Here is a 15,441-nt window from a genome sequence, read left to right on the forward strand (position 1 = left end):
TGGAGGCCGGGCTGATATATAGATACACTTCTAAATATATGTTGCTTATGGTATTTCTGGTTGTCTACAAGATTTGTTGTTTTAAAGTATTAAACATTGTATTCTTGTGTTATTTTGAAATTCAACAAACTGCGGAATGATTTGAAGTTACTGGTTGCGAAAAGAAAGGACGTTTTAGGGCCCAAAAGACAACTACCAATTAACTGAATAATGTAGAGATAAAAATGGATCCGTATTTAGAGCCCGTTTGGACATAAGAATTTTTTCACTTTTTTTCGAAATCAATGTTTGGCCATAACTAACGAGGATTGAGGCTCTCTTCGTGCTTAGCTAGCGAAAATGACAGCAAATTGTTGGAGGCTGGAGCAAACTCCTTATTAAGTGACAATCACATATTGTATTTTCAAGCACAGTGAGTACGATACCGTTAGAAAATAGAAGGAAAACTATCGTGATATTAAAAGAAAAGGTTAAAACTAAAATTCAAAAAAAAAAAAAAAACACATCCACTAAATTAAGTACCTTCTAAGTTATTCAAACAGAAAATAAAAGAAACAACAACAAACCCAGCAGTTTCCCACAAGTGGGGTCTTTGAAGGGTAAGATCATGTACGCAGCCTTACCCCTATCCGTGGAAGAGCAGAAATGTTGTTTCCGATAGACCCTCGGCTAGAGAACGGAAGCAGAAAATAAAAGAAAAAAAAAACTGTATTTCATTAATATTTCTGTTTGGCTAACCTGAGAAATGCCGACTTGCAGCAGTAAAGCAGTGGCTGAGCTCGTGCATTAACAAAATGGATGCTTCTTTTTTTTCTTTTTTGGTAGAAAGGATATATATATGTATAAAAAACAGTCATTACATTAGTAGAGTGGTGACCATTCACGTTAGGGTCACTAAGTACACTTAAGTTATAAAAACTAGACAGATTACTACAAGTAGAGATAGTTATTAGTAGTGCCTATTCCTTCCTGGTCAGCCTGCATTTCCTTATCAACATAGTGCAGCGGTGATGAGAAGATGGACTGATGGTTGGATAGAACTCCCTTAGATGATTGTTGAGCCAAAATGTTTGCCACTTTATTGCCCTCAAGGAAGCAGTGGTGGATCACTAGATTCCCCAGTTTCTTCAACAGGTACCTGCATTCGGAGATTTAAAATCATATGTATGCTCCAGAAACTGAGTTACATCTGTAGAGTCTGTTTCGATTATTAGTGATGAAAGGTGATGCTCCACTGCCAGTTACAGTCCCTGTTTGAGTGCCAGCAATTCCATATGAGTAGCACTGTAAGCATAAACAGCCATTGCAGCACCTATGATCCAATTACCTTCCGAGTTTCTAACAACTCCTATAAGCCCACCCAGTTGTTGAGAGCTTTTAAATGATCCGTCAATGTTAAGCTTAAGAGTTACTAAGGGAGGGGGAAACCAAATAATGAGGATCGACAACTGGTTGTTGGAGTTTTGGCGGGTGGATTTGAGGTATTTAAATTCCAACGAGCGGTTGAATACAAGTGAAGAAGGTAAAGTGTTGGTTAAGTTATTGAAGATATCGTTATTACGGTTTAATCATAGGTGTCATAATGTGAAGGGGAAGAAGTTGATCCAATCAAGTAGCACCGTTTGGAGAGGAGACTGAAGATCACGAAGAATTATTAGCCAGGAATCTTGATGATTGAGGAATATGGAATTGTCAATTCCCACCTGTTCCGAGAATTGTTTCGCGATAGGGCATTGGATGAAGATATGATAGGTAGATTCCTTGGCATTATTGCAAATGGGGCATGTGGGAGGGACGTTAATGCAGGTGATGAAGATATTTTCAAGTAGGGTGACAATTATGTTAGCATTGGCAAATAAAGAATCGGATTTTTCTCAAGGTAGGAAGTTTCCAAAACCATTGGAAATTGGCAGTAGGCAGTGGTTGTGGATTAATAATGTTATAAGATCTGGAGTTGAAAATGCCATTTGGGCTGGGAAGCCATATGGCAATATCAGGTTGGCTTTGATTAGTGGAGATAGAGAGTTTAGAGATTTTTTGACTAATTTCCTCTGGGAGGTGAAGAGACAATTTTTGGCAATCTCAGTTTTCAATATACCAAAGGTCTGTCGCTTTTTGTTGTTCGGCAGATTCCGTAAAGGGACGTTGTATGATGGAACGAAGGGGAGGTGTATTTGGAATCCAGGAGGAATGATGCAGGCTAATGTGTTTGCCATTACGCAGATGCCAGCCCAAGCCTTGCGCGCAAACTTTCCAACCACGGACAATATTCTGCCAGATAAATGAACAGTTGGAAAAGTTTTCCCTACTGCCGAGACAGTAGCCCATAATGAACAAGGGTGGGTAAATAGCCTCCAAGTGAGGCTATCCAGAAGGCAGTGTTCTTATGGATGGATTTGCGGAGACCTAGACCTCCATGGTCTTTAGGTAGAGTAATATTATCCCAGCTTAGGTAGTGAACCTGTTTGCAAGTAGTATTTGAACCCCAAATGAAGTCACGTTGGATCTTTTTTTTTTTTTTTTGATTTGCACCGGGTGTCCGAGTCTCTAAGAGCCCCGACTAATCCCGGGGGTGCACAGGCTCTCGGCAAGGAGTTTCCCGCAAGTGCACCACGGTTAATTCAGGTTTTACCCAGTCCGATGGCCCTCGGAAATTGTTTGCACCCAGTGGGTTTCGAACTTGAGACCTTGAAAGGGAGCAAACCCCAAGGCTCAAGTCTATTGCCACCAGGCCAACCCCTAAGGGTTGAAGTCACCTTGGATTTTGTCTATGGACTTATGGACTTTTTTGGGGAAATATATGTATTGCATGGCATGGGTAGGAATAGCATTGAGGGTAGTTTCTGCAAGAGTGGCTCTTCCTGCTAGTGAGAGGAAGTTGGTTTTCCAACTGGTGAGTTTGTTCCTCATATTATCAATTATGTGCTGAAAGTCAGCTGGCTTGGGCTTATGGTTTAGGATTGAAAAACCTAGGTATTTACCAAAAGAGTCCGTAGCGGTGATATTAAAAAGTTGGGAGATGGAGGATAATCAAAGGAGGGCAGTTTTGGAGATACAAACAAGTCTAGACTTAGAGGTGTTAATTTTGTCCCGAAAGGGAACAAAAATCATTGAGACAGTGATTAATCGTGTCAGCTGATTTCATATTAGCACGAGCCATTAGTGTGAAGTCGTCGGCAGGGGCAGATCCACGTGGAGGGGGTATGGGGCACGTGGACCCATGCACCTCTCCCTAAATTGTGTATTGCATTGGTATTTTTCTGGTAAAATACTTATATTTTCATGTGGGAACCCATGCTCAAAAGAGCATTTGGTGCGGTGGTTGCACAGTGCCCCTTTGACCCTCAGGTCTAGGGATCGAATCCATACCCTATCTGTTAATTGAAAGCCAGTTTTCTATTTCTTCTTTTTTTTTTAATAAGATAAAGATTTTATTGAATGGTACCAAGATGGTACAGAAGATAACAAGGAAACAAAAAACAGCCTATTACAATCTTCTTCCTAACAACTCCAACAAATCCATGTACTAATCTGAACTAACTAGTGGGCTTGATTTGCACCAAAGATACAAATTTTGTAAACAAATGCTCTTAATTCTAGCAATTGGAGTTCTCTGTCCTTCAAAGCAAGCCTTGTTCCTTTCGAGCCATATTGTCCATAAGATGCACAATGGGATAGTTCTCCATATTTGCTTTATCTCTTTTGATATCACCTGATGCTGCCAACCTACCATCAACCCCTTCACGTTCTGAGGCATCACCCATGCAATACCACAAATATTTAGGAATAACTCCCAGCATTCTCTAGAAAATCTGCAATGGAAGAACAAATGTTCAACTGTTTCTTGATCCTCTGGACACAGGTAGCATCTGTTACATAGGGAAAAGCCTCTCTTCTGCAAGTTATTTTGAGTTAAGCATGCCTCCCAGGTGGCGACCCATCCAAAACATGCTACTTTCACAGGAGCTTTTGTCTTCCATATCATCCTCCATGGCCAAGAAGTATCCCACTGTCCTGACTGCTTTATCAACATACTGTAGCAATTCTTGACTGAAAATTTCTTGTCTTTACTTGCCACCCAGATTAGAGTATCCATCTTACTATGATCAATATAAACTGATCTCAATTGCTGAAGCAGCTCGCAAAATTCTACTATTCCCAATCATTCAAATTCCTTCGGGTGACAATCTGCCAACCAGAACTAGAATGAAAATGAGCAACAGTACCATTCTTATTTGTCGAGCAATTGAATAGAGTAGGAAATTTATTTTTAAAGCATTCACCCCAACCCATACATCTGTCCAAAACCTGATTTTTACTCCATTTCCCACCTCTAATCTAGTAAACTTGCTAAACTCTTCCCAATGCTTACTTATGCCCTTCCATATTCCCCCATTTACAGTTTCCACCCTTCCTGCTTTCCGTAGATGGCATTTATCAGCTTTTTCCAAACTTCCTTACCTTCCAAGCTATATCTCCACAACCATTTGAATAGTAGACTTTTATTATGTAGCTTCAAATTTCTCACACCCATCCCACCCCCTTTCTTATCCCTGAGAAGCACCTGCCATTTCACCAAATGAATTCTTTTCTAATCTACATTATCATCCCATAAAAACTGATTTCTCAATGAGTTTATTTTTTTCTCCACTGAAACTGGCATTGAAAATAAGGACATTAGGTAGGCATACCATCTAATACACTGTTAATAAGAGTGAGTCTGCCTCCAAAGGATAGATATTGTTTCTTCCATGGAATAAGCTTATTAGCACATCTGTCCAGGACACCTTGCCAAATACTCTGATCATTCCTTCTTGCCCCTAGTGGAAATCCCAAATAAATAGTGGGGAACTTCTTTTTTTCTTCTTTCCTTTCTATACCCGTTCTTTATTTTTTGTTTCAATTGAAAACCCACACCCTATGACCCTAACTTTCTTTTCTGTTTCTTTTTTTTTCCCTTCGTTCTTTCTCTATTTTGGTTCACTCTTTTACCTATCTTTGGATTAAATTCTTATTTTTCTAATTTTTTTTTCTGGTTGGATTCCCTTTCCTTTTTCTTCTTTTGTATTTTCTTCATTTTTTTTTGGTTCAATCTTTTGAGTTTCAAAACTCTAAAAAGGTGAAATTCTAAGTTAATTTGAGTTTTCTTCAATTTCAAATTCTCTCTTTCTTCATTTTCCATTCTCTTTTCGGATAACTGTTTAGTTTTATTATGTAGAGCCAAGTATTTGTAACTATATTACTATGATATTATTCTCCAAGGCAGGAAACTATCATTGATATTTGTCAACGGAATGATGAGTTTTTGTAATAATAATATTGATTGTAGTTTACTTATTAAGCTATTGTCATGGCAAAATTTTAGAGAATCAAATCAATTAATAGTGCATCCGTCTACATAAAATTCTGGATACGCCTCTGGTCGTCGGCAAAGAATAGAATGAGATAGTTGAGGACTTTTCTTATAAGGGAGATTGGATCCCAAGCCATAAGATACACTTGATGGTCTATGCAGACTGAGAGCAGCTCCATACATAAGATAGATATGGGCACATAGGATCTCCTTAACGAATGCCCCTAGTGGGTTTAAAGAATTTTATGGGGGAACTATTAACAAGGATAGCAATGATGCTGCTGGATACACAACTCATCATGAGTTTAGTGATTTTTGGGGGAATTTTGAAATAAGTAAGAGCTCTACGTATAAAAGGCCATTCAAGCCTATCGAATGTCTTTTCCAAATCAATTTTGAGGATTAACTTGCCCTTAGCGCCTTTGGTAGAGTTGAGGTGGTTGATAACTTCTTGGATAATAATGGCATTATCACTGGTACGCCGCTCTTGTAGGAAGCTGGATCGACAGAGGCTGATCAATTTATGAAGGAAGGGCTTGATACAATTCACCATGACCCCAGTGATCACTTTGTAAATAGTATTGCAAAGACCTATCGAGAGGAAGTTATTTAGATTATTAGCATTATGGAATTTCGGCACCAAACAGAGGAAAGTGTTGTTGACGCGATCGGTGATGGATAGAGAATCAAAGTATTTATGGCAGTATTCAGGGATAGATTTTCCAACCACATTCTAGTGTCGTTGGTAGAAGAATGGACGAAAACCATCGGGCCATGGGGCTTTGAAAGGGTTGAATGAAAAGAGTGTCTTAATAACCTCGTAATCACGAAGGAGACTATCAAGGCATGAGAGGTCAATGTTAGTGAAGGCAGTGGGAGGTGTGTTCAAATTCAGTCGAGGGGAGGAGTACTGATCAATGGTGCAAATACTTTGGAAATAGTGCAGAATATGGCTAAGGAGTTTTTCATGATTGGTGATCCAATTGCCATGATCATCCTTCAAGAACGATATACGGTTGTTCCTACGCGTATCGGTAACAGAAATGTGGAAGAATTTGGTGTTGGCGTCTCCATCATTATCCAATTAATAGGAGAGCGCAACTTCCAATAATCTTCCTCCATCTTGAGGATGTTGTTATAATCTCGTTAATGAGATTATTTTCTAATTCTCTAAGGAATTGGCTGTAGTAGTGGGAGGAGTTATTGATGCCTCTTAACATAGAAAGAATTCTGTTATTGTTGCCAAAAAGATTGCCTAAGTTAAGCCTATTCCAAGCCCCAATTTTTTGGTGAAAACAAGCAGTGGCTTCCGCCAAATTTTTATTACACCAACTACCATGCAGGAGATTTGCGAACTCGGGGGGTGTACACCAAAAACTTTCTAGACGGAAGGATTTTTTGGAGACGCACCTATGTGAGGGTGTAACAGTGACTAGCAGGGGATTATGACCGGAATATGTTTTTGGAAGATGCACAACAGTAGAGTCGGGATAATTTTCTAATCCAGCCTCATTAGCAAAGCAATGATCAAGTCGTTCTAGAATAAGTCCATTCCTACGATGTGTATGGTTAGACCAGGTATACCGATTTCCTTTAAAGCCTAAGTCTAATAAGTGGCAGTGGTTAATGCAAGATCGAAACCTATTAGATCTATTCCTAACAAAATGGATTCAATGCTTCAAAAACGCGTGATATTACCACAAGAACAATCTACCCAAAGGCATAGGATGGGGCCTTTTGTTTTATTTTGGCTTGTGTAAAGGTTAATACTTGATAGGTAGCCCTGATGGCGAGGCTTTGCCACTACATATACTCATCATGTTTGACAGATAGTCAGATACATAATCCACTTCTATAGAAAGAAAACAATATATTGCAGCATTAAATAAACGTAACAAAGCATTTAAACAGAATCTACAAAAATTTAATGTGCATTTCTATAATTAAGAGATAACACATGCTATCGATCTCAGTAGTTTTCCGAAGGTGCTACCTATAATTATTTCTCGGAACTCGATCATCGGAGACTTTAATCACTCCCACCTAAAGAGTCTTACTCTTATTCTTACACTTAAAACATATTTTTCTAGGTAGAATGGAAAATTGAAAGCACTCAAAAGATGGGTTTAGTTAGACAAAACAAAACACTCTCGCCCAAAATAAAAGATAAATCTAATTAAAATTGTAATTCTTAAATCACATGAGAGAAGGTAAGTCCTGACTGAGCAATTAAGAATGAAATAGCTTTGAGGCATAGAGAATACCTTTTTCTAGCACTACCACTGAAGCATAATAGTTGTTGCACCATAGATGCTAAGTATTAAATGATAGCTTGGGAACTAAACATAATAACCACCACAGCTGCTTGCTTATAAATGAAGAAGGCTCTTCTTTGCAAATTCAGGAAGTTCCGTTATGTAGCTCTAGAGGTGACGATCTTGAACATAGCGTAAACCACAGTACTTGCATACTGCATGCTCTTCCAGATCAAGGCATATAAACTCAATTGAATGCCTAAGAGCAGGATTAGTATCTGTATCAGAAGAAAAGAGAATATGGATTTGTAACAGAATTATCTTTAAGCAACTAATAAACATTTTTTTTAAAATCATCACTGTTACCTCCTTCACAGGCAACAATCCTACCCTGAGCTTTGATACGTGGAACTTTATTAATCAATTCCATTGGAGATTTCTTGCTTGTAGTGATTGTTGGAGTTAACAAGATATGCTACCTGACCACAGAAGAAGTTGAGTTTAGGACCTTAAAGGATAATCGCCTAATTTTAGGCAGTAAGGTATACTGGAGCCTACGAACGATATAATCCGCTATAGGACTCATTCGTCAAAGCAAATAAGCATCCTGTCACCTCATATCTAGAGAAAAGAAGAATGGATACAGATATAGCAATGAAGTCAAAGATAGAATAGAAGTTAATTGCAAAACTGATAAAGGAAACATTTCTGTCAGGGAAAATGAGTACCTTAACGGATGAGTTGCGCCACATTCATTTCTGCCTGATCCAGGCCCAGGCGCAGCCCACTCGGTCCATTCAGCCCAATAGCCCATTCACCTACATAGGGTTGAAGATATTTATTTTTTAGCATGTGGTTTTACCAATTTACTCCTGGCGTGTATATAAATATATTGTGTTATCTGTGAATTATGGTGGTGGATTCTCAGTTTCTTTACCCTAATACAGCCGCCCCACTCTCCATTTCCCTCTCCTAACTTTCTTAATCTTCTTTGGCCTCTTCATGTGATTTCTGATTTTCTGTGTTGAATCTGAATAGATCTATATCTCTCATCAACTATGAACCAAGATAGAGAGTACTGTGCTTTCTGGAATCCTAGTTCTACATGGAACTTCTCAACCAACCTTGCTTGAAATCAAATATAGGAAGCATAGAGATCTATCGTTCACCAATAACAGAATCTAGTACAAGAATCTTCCTTATTCGCTATCTCAATCTCAATCTCAATCTCATCTATCTTCTTTTCCCAAAGTTTTATCATTTCTCTTCTCTCTGGCCCACGTAATTGATACTCCATTAAATAGAAACTTTAGAAGGCGAGTTGAAGAATTGGAACAAGATGCAGGCTTTCCTGAAGGGAATTACCTCACTTCCAATTGCTCCATTCATATGATACACGGATGGAATCTGGATAGAGATTGAGCTATAAGTCCAGTTACATGGAAAGTGAGGTAGTGATACAGAGGAACAAGGAGCATGCATATTTGGTATGCCAGGAGATGCTGTACTAGCTAGAATTGCTGCTGGAATCCAGTAGGAAAATAATTCCTGGCAATAATGGCAGGTGGTATGTAGTTGATTCATATGCTAAAACTGTTGTTGAACTTCCATCAGAGAGAAAATTCTTTTCCTACTGGATTCTAGCGACAATTCTAGCAAACACAGAAGCTTTTGGCATTCCAAACATGCATGCTCTTGTTCCTCTATATCACTGCCATATTCTCCATGAAACTGAACTTACAGCTCAATCTCCATCTAGGTCCCATCCATGCATCATGTGAATAGAGAAATTTGAAGTGAGGTAATTCCCTTCAGGATAGCCTGCCTCTTGTTTCTATTTATCAGTTTTACAGATTAGTCTCGTTTTCGGAAGCTGAGAGAGTAAATACAGGAAGAACATGGTAAACTCTAATTCCGCAGTTCAACTAGTGAATTTCCTAGTGAATCGCACCTCAAGGTTAATGAGCTGGGTTTTCGTGTTAAGTTAGCCCCAATCCAGGGGCGGCCCAAGGGTCAAGCCACTAAAGCAAAGGCTTTAGGCCCCAAATTTTAAGGGCCCCAAATTTTTCTTTTTGTTTTCTACTCGTACTTGTGTTGAGACCCCGACTAATCTAGATTCGTACCGCGTAAGGCCTAGTAAAAGAGAGAACACAGTTTAACAGGACATGACTCAAACCCAATATATCTAATTAAGGTAAGTTGGATCATATATATCTTCACAACAATCTTTAGAGGTACGGTCTAAATATATTGGGTATATTAAAATTAAAAAATAAAATATTTTATAAAAAGTAAAGATAACTTTTAATTTAGAATTGATGTAACCGTTTGAGCAAAAAATTGGAGAAAGAGAATCACTCCCCCTAAACCCTTGTCGCGAATATAAAACTTTTCATTATTTAAATTTTACGATTGACATCATTAGTGATGTACATATATTATTATTCTCCTTTTACATTTCTCACTAAAAACGTGTAATAAGCTTTTAGAATCCGTTTTTTGGTATCTTCAATAGTCCAAGTCTTATTTTTCATCTTTCTCATCAGAAAATTGGTACTATATCTTATATTCTCTTCTTGGTTTCTACAAAAAAGCTTAAGTTCTCGATAAGTTATATTGTTCTCTGTAGAAAGAAGAGAGTTTATTTTTTCTATAAAAAGCAAGAGTTGAAGATTACAGTTGAATAAAACTATATTGCGCATTCCTCCCCCCCCCCCCCCCCCCAGGTTTCAAACGGTTCAATAAGTATATTAGCACATCAAAAATTATTTCGATATCAAGTTATAAACTTCTTGAATATGGTATTGAGCAACCTCACCTAATAAGATACGTAAATAATGGAGCAAGGCATTAGACTGACTCCTCATATAATGACTAGGGAAATGTGGCATCTTTTCTTTGATCTGTGGTGCTTTTGACCTAAACTTTCACCTCTTTCTGTGTATAGAATTATAAAGATCGCTACTTATTTCTTCACTTCCTCTTCATGATTCTGTTTCAAAGGCAACAGTCAAGTTGGATGGAGTAATCTCTTATGCTATAATCTCTTCTACGATGACACCAACTCTTCTTCGTTGGCACTTTAACCATAAAGCAAAAATTTGATCAGTAATTAATTTTTTCTTTAGTGGAATAAGACTCCAGTCATATTAATATCTGCACATGCATAACCTTACAAGCGGTCAAAGAAATTATACTGCAGATACTACATATCTGATTTCTAATCAATGCTTCCTTTCTAGTTTCATGCACTCTCATCCGCTGTCATTAACCTTTAGTTTCCTTTTCAACCCTTCAAATCACTAAAAGAGACAATAAAGAGATCTCCTTCAAATAAAATACTAAAATACACAAAGCTAGCTGCTTGGGTAATAGCTTTTGGCTTTCACAAACTTTATTATCCTGGCTATTTTTCCAATAACTAATTTTTTCACTTGGTATTTTCTATAACTAAATTTTAGATTGACTTCTGCATTTTACCTTATACCATATTGCATGAAAAAGCTTTTTGAGCAATCAGTCGATCTCTCTTTCTTATGCAGGTAGCGTACACTGGAATGCTTTGTCAGGTTCTCTCCTACACTTGCCTCCAATGATAAAAAAAAATTAAAAAAAAGGGCAGCCCGGTGCACTAAGCTCCCGCTATGCGCGGGGTCCGGGGAAGGGCCGGACCATAAAGAACGGCCAAATAGAGTGAATCAGATCTTCACTAATACTCTCAACCCTTGAATATCTACTTTTTTGGATACAAGATCTTCATTGTTTTAATAACAGCAAATGAAGCTAAGCAATGTCCCGCATGAGCAGAAAAAGTAGGATGCAGTTACGCGCGGGAAGAATGTAAATTTCATTCAGATATCATTCCTTAAGCATTTATTCAAGCAGAAACTTTAAGCACAAATCCCTTACTTGAGCAATAATTTTGAGTATATGTTTAAAACAAGATTTACTCATTTACAGTATCAGTTTTAAATATGATATACGTGAGGCATAATCACGATGCAATTTGCATATATATTCAACATCCGCTTGTTTCTGCAACTGATACAAAAATTACCACAAAAGTACTTACACAGCATACTAATAGTCACTTTAGAGATCAATTCTTACCCATACATACATATTAGCCCGTTGATAACTATATGAGCTTGAAACAAGATAGGTAATATCTGAGGAATTCCTGAGGCCAAGTGACACACGGTTCGAAACTCGGTGGATAATGGGTTAAATACCAGGCTTTGTAAGGTTCCTGTAACATGCACCTATGCCAAACACCACAAGTTGTGCTTTTAACCGGGCAAGATAGGTAAAGACTATAAAACAAAAGGGGGATAAACAAAAAAAGATAGTCCTCTTTCTTCTTTCTGAAAAATTATAATTCAGATAATAATAAAAGAAATGCTCCCCTAAGTTAAATTATTTTGAAATTAGACTTCTTTATGAGTTCCCCTCCAAGTATTCACTGTTCTGCTTATGTCTCGAGTTTCAGAAGTATTTTTGACGTGAGGGAAAATGCATATAATTCAAAAGTTGAGTAAATTGTGGAAACAGTTATTCAGTAAAAAAAACGTGAAGCAAAGCAACAATGCATGCTCTTAATCACTTTCAACTACTTGTCTGGTTGATCGCAATCACAATGGAGAACATTGAGACTTAGAAAGGTTAAATTTTTTAATTTGGATATTTATGTATCAATAAGCTAGGGCATAACAAATATTCCGATACATACAGCTCCAAATTGACCTTTACCAAAAAAGAAGAAAGAAAAAGTGGTAAACAGGTAAGTGAAGCAAAATTTCTTCAATCATCAACTTTGTTCTGAGAAATATTTTGGGGAAATTTGCAATAGAGATAACAATAGAGACGGTAGGAAAGGAATTCTGTACCTACATCCACTTGGCCATGTGGGTGGTGATGACATCACTGCTAACGACTTGTCGAATTTTGAAGATGTTCCGGTAAGGGGTTTATAGGATATTCGTTGCGATTGACATGCCCGGTTCCTTCTGAATGCCGCCATTGTTGTTAGATATTCCAAAGTCAATAACTACTACTCCCTTTGAATTTAGTAAATAGTAGAAAAAAAGATGGCCAAATACATACACAGCCTATTAAACTTGGCCCAATATTTCATTTTGGCACTCTAACTAACTCATGTTCCATTTTGGCCCTCCAACTCCATTTTCTTTGTTCCACTTTAACACAAAAGCTCACTAGATTTAGTGTGTGATTTGCTTCCCCCTTTAGGCGCGTGAGGGACCATTTTTCAGCCAAATTTCCATGGCCAAATACATACACAACCCATTAACTTGGCCAAATTTTTCATTTTGGCACTTTAACTCAGCTTTGTTCCATTTTGGCCCTCCAACCTCATTTCTTTTGTTCCACTTTGACACAAAAGCTGACTATTTTTCATACTCCTAACGTGGAGGCGGATCCAAAATTTAAAGCATATGGATTCAATTTTAATGTTTTTAATATTGAACCCACTATATTTTTAAATATTATGGGTTCATATCTATTTTTTTACATTTTTAATGAATTTTTACATACAAATTTTTACTCTGCGTCGAAAGTTATGGGTTCAGTTGAACCCGATATGTTCAATGAGTTACACTTCTAGGCTACGAGGGGTTGTGATTTGTTGGTTATATGCACACATGGTGCGGTTCTATTGGGGTCTTATAGCAGAATTTGAGCAAGATGAGTAATTGGGTATTGCATGATTGATGGCGTATTGGCTATGTTCATTTGGGTTTTGTGTGGTATTATGTCATTTGCTTCTCCGTGGTTATGGTAATGCACTTTGGGTACTTGATGTTGAATTTCNCAGTGGGATGGGGGTAGCAGTTGGGGATTTGCACGCTCTACATTTTTACCTGGAGGAAAAAATTTTGTGTTAAAGTGGAACAAAAAAAAATGGAGTTGAAGTGCCAAAATGGAACAAGAGTTAGTTAGAGTGCCTAAATGAAATATTGGGCCAAGTTTAATGGGTTGTATATGTATTTGACCAAAAAGATAGTAGATGAGATAGTTACTTTTTGAAACTTATTGGGGGTAAAAACGTGACGATAAAATGAAGAGTTTAAAAATAAATTATTTTTAAATTTAGAAATGTGTATTTATCTTGGAACGGTCTAAAAAAAATTAACATAAGAACAATTGGGTATTCTATTTTTCAATTTTATAGCACATATTTCAATTTATAACCAACTAGCCCAAAAATAATAGGCTAGGATTCAACATCCAACTCCAATAGGTTCTCGAAATTACTATTTAATTTTTAGAAAAGATTGCTCAAGCTTTTAAGTTAATTTTTGAATCAGTAACTGTGATTCAAATATTAGTTCAACAAACCAAATCCATTTGGGTGGTGAAAATTAGATTTTTAACAAGCTTAAATATGTGGGTTCAAATTACAAATTTGATTTATTGAGAAATTTAGAGCGGGTGTTATTTAGAGTTGTTAAAAATAGTATAAGGAGGTTGTATATAAAATTTGAAGTCATTTAATGGAGATTTGGACTGGTTTTGAACAAGAATTACAACTGAAAATCGTGGAAGAAGTTCATTATAAAGACGTTTGTATAAAGGTGTATAAAAGTGTATAATAGTGTATAAGATGTGTTTATACACTCATATACACTATTATACAAGATTATACAAAAAACTGATTTCGTCTTCTTCCTTGCGTCTTTTCTGAAATTTAACTCAAATATTGCTCAAATTTACTCCAAATCGCTTCAAATTTAAATTTTGAACTCTCTTTTATATTTTCAATCAATTGGAACAACACCAAATCCAAACAACTAACAAACTCAAAAAATATTATTTTCGAAAATAAAACTTTGAATGGCCTTCAATGGTACTTCAACTCTTCAATTTTCTTACATAGCAACCAGATGACACAGGGGGAGAAGTGTTGGATATACTATTAACCACGCGGTTTAGACATAGTATTATATTTTGTTCTTTATGAAACAATTATTTATTTAATTTATTCAATTCAATAAAGCACTATTTTAAATAGATCATTTATAACATGTGTGTCCTTTGATTATGTAGTAGACAATTTAGTGTATGGAGTCTTAGCTCATACACAGAAGATTAAATTGTTGGTTCTCATAATTAATAAAATATGTTCACAATCGAAGATATTATCGGACGAAATATCTTGATGATTGTAGCATAAGATTATTGTATAATTTGTCTTGATTATGGGAGTAAGTCTACTCCAACTTCTTGTGCTAGTATACTCAGTGTATATTGAACGGACCAAGTAGAGAAAAGGTGTTTTTGTACTGAATACATATAAAACACTTTCTCTAATTCATTAAATGAGCTTATACTCCTAATCTTGATATAATTATTATGATCAATGTAATTTGTTTATTGTTTTATTTATCAAAAGGTACAACTCTATTTAGAGTTAGTATATGCCTAATAAATTGGACAATAACAAATAACATTTGTGAATAATAATTAGTTGATAGAATCCATGACTTGGTTTTAGAGTTTGATAATACCCCTTTATATAAGCTTATAAGTTTTCATGTGAAAACCCGGCCGGTGGATTTTGTATCCGTCACATGAGATAGTTTAAGCGAAATTATAAAGGATTTAATTAGTTAATTGAATTAAATTTTCAGTGATTTAATTTAATTAACTGGTATTTGAAATATTAACATGGGGAGTTAAAATAAGTGTTAATGAATATTCGAAATTCATATTGAGGAGTTCAATTGCAGTTTTTTAGTGGAATAAATTGCAATTAATTATAGTAAGAATTAATTCATGCTAATTTAGAATTAATACTATAATTAGTAGCCTCTT

General features: G+C 36.5%; 1 long non-coding RNA gene across 7 annotated transcripts; it reads right to left on the reverse strand.

The window, feature by feature from the left end:
• Positions 1-709: 709 nt before the first annotated feature.
• LOC109240571 lies at positions 710-12,652 on the reverse strand. Of its 7 annotated transcripts, none has more exons than XR_002070098.1 (6): positions 11,719-12,477; positions 10,427-10,600; positions 8,337-8,426; positions 7,975-8,087; positions 7,618-7,886; positions 710-1,138 (listed from the first exon to the last, which is right to left on the reverse strand). It is a non-coding gene; the product is annotated as an uncharacterized LOC109240571 (long non-coding RNA). The 7 variants fall into 7 exon arrangements; XR_002070101.1 differs by lacking the exon at positions 10,427-10,600 and adding an exon at positions 12,499-12,652 and having other exon boundaries at positions 713-1,138; positions 11,719-11,870; XR_002070099.1 differs by lacking the exon at positions 10,427-10,600 and adding an exon at positions 12,495-12,652 and having other exon boundaries at positions 713-1,138; positions 11,719-11,870.
• Between the last annotated feature and the right edge of the window lie 2,789 nt (positions 12,653-15,441).

Source organism: Nicotiana attenuata, unplaced genomic scaffold, assembly GCF_001879085.1.
Source record: "Nicotiana attenuata strain UT unplaced genomic scaffold, NIATTr2, whole genome shotgun sequence".
Taxonomy (NCBI): Eukaryota; Viridiplantae; Streptophyta; class Magnoliopsida; order Solanales; family Solanaceae; genus Nicotiana; species Nicotiana attenuata.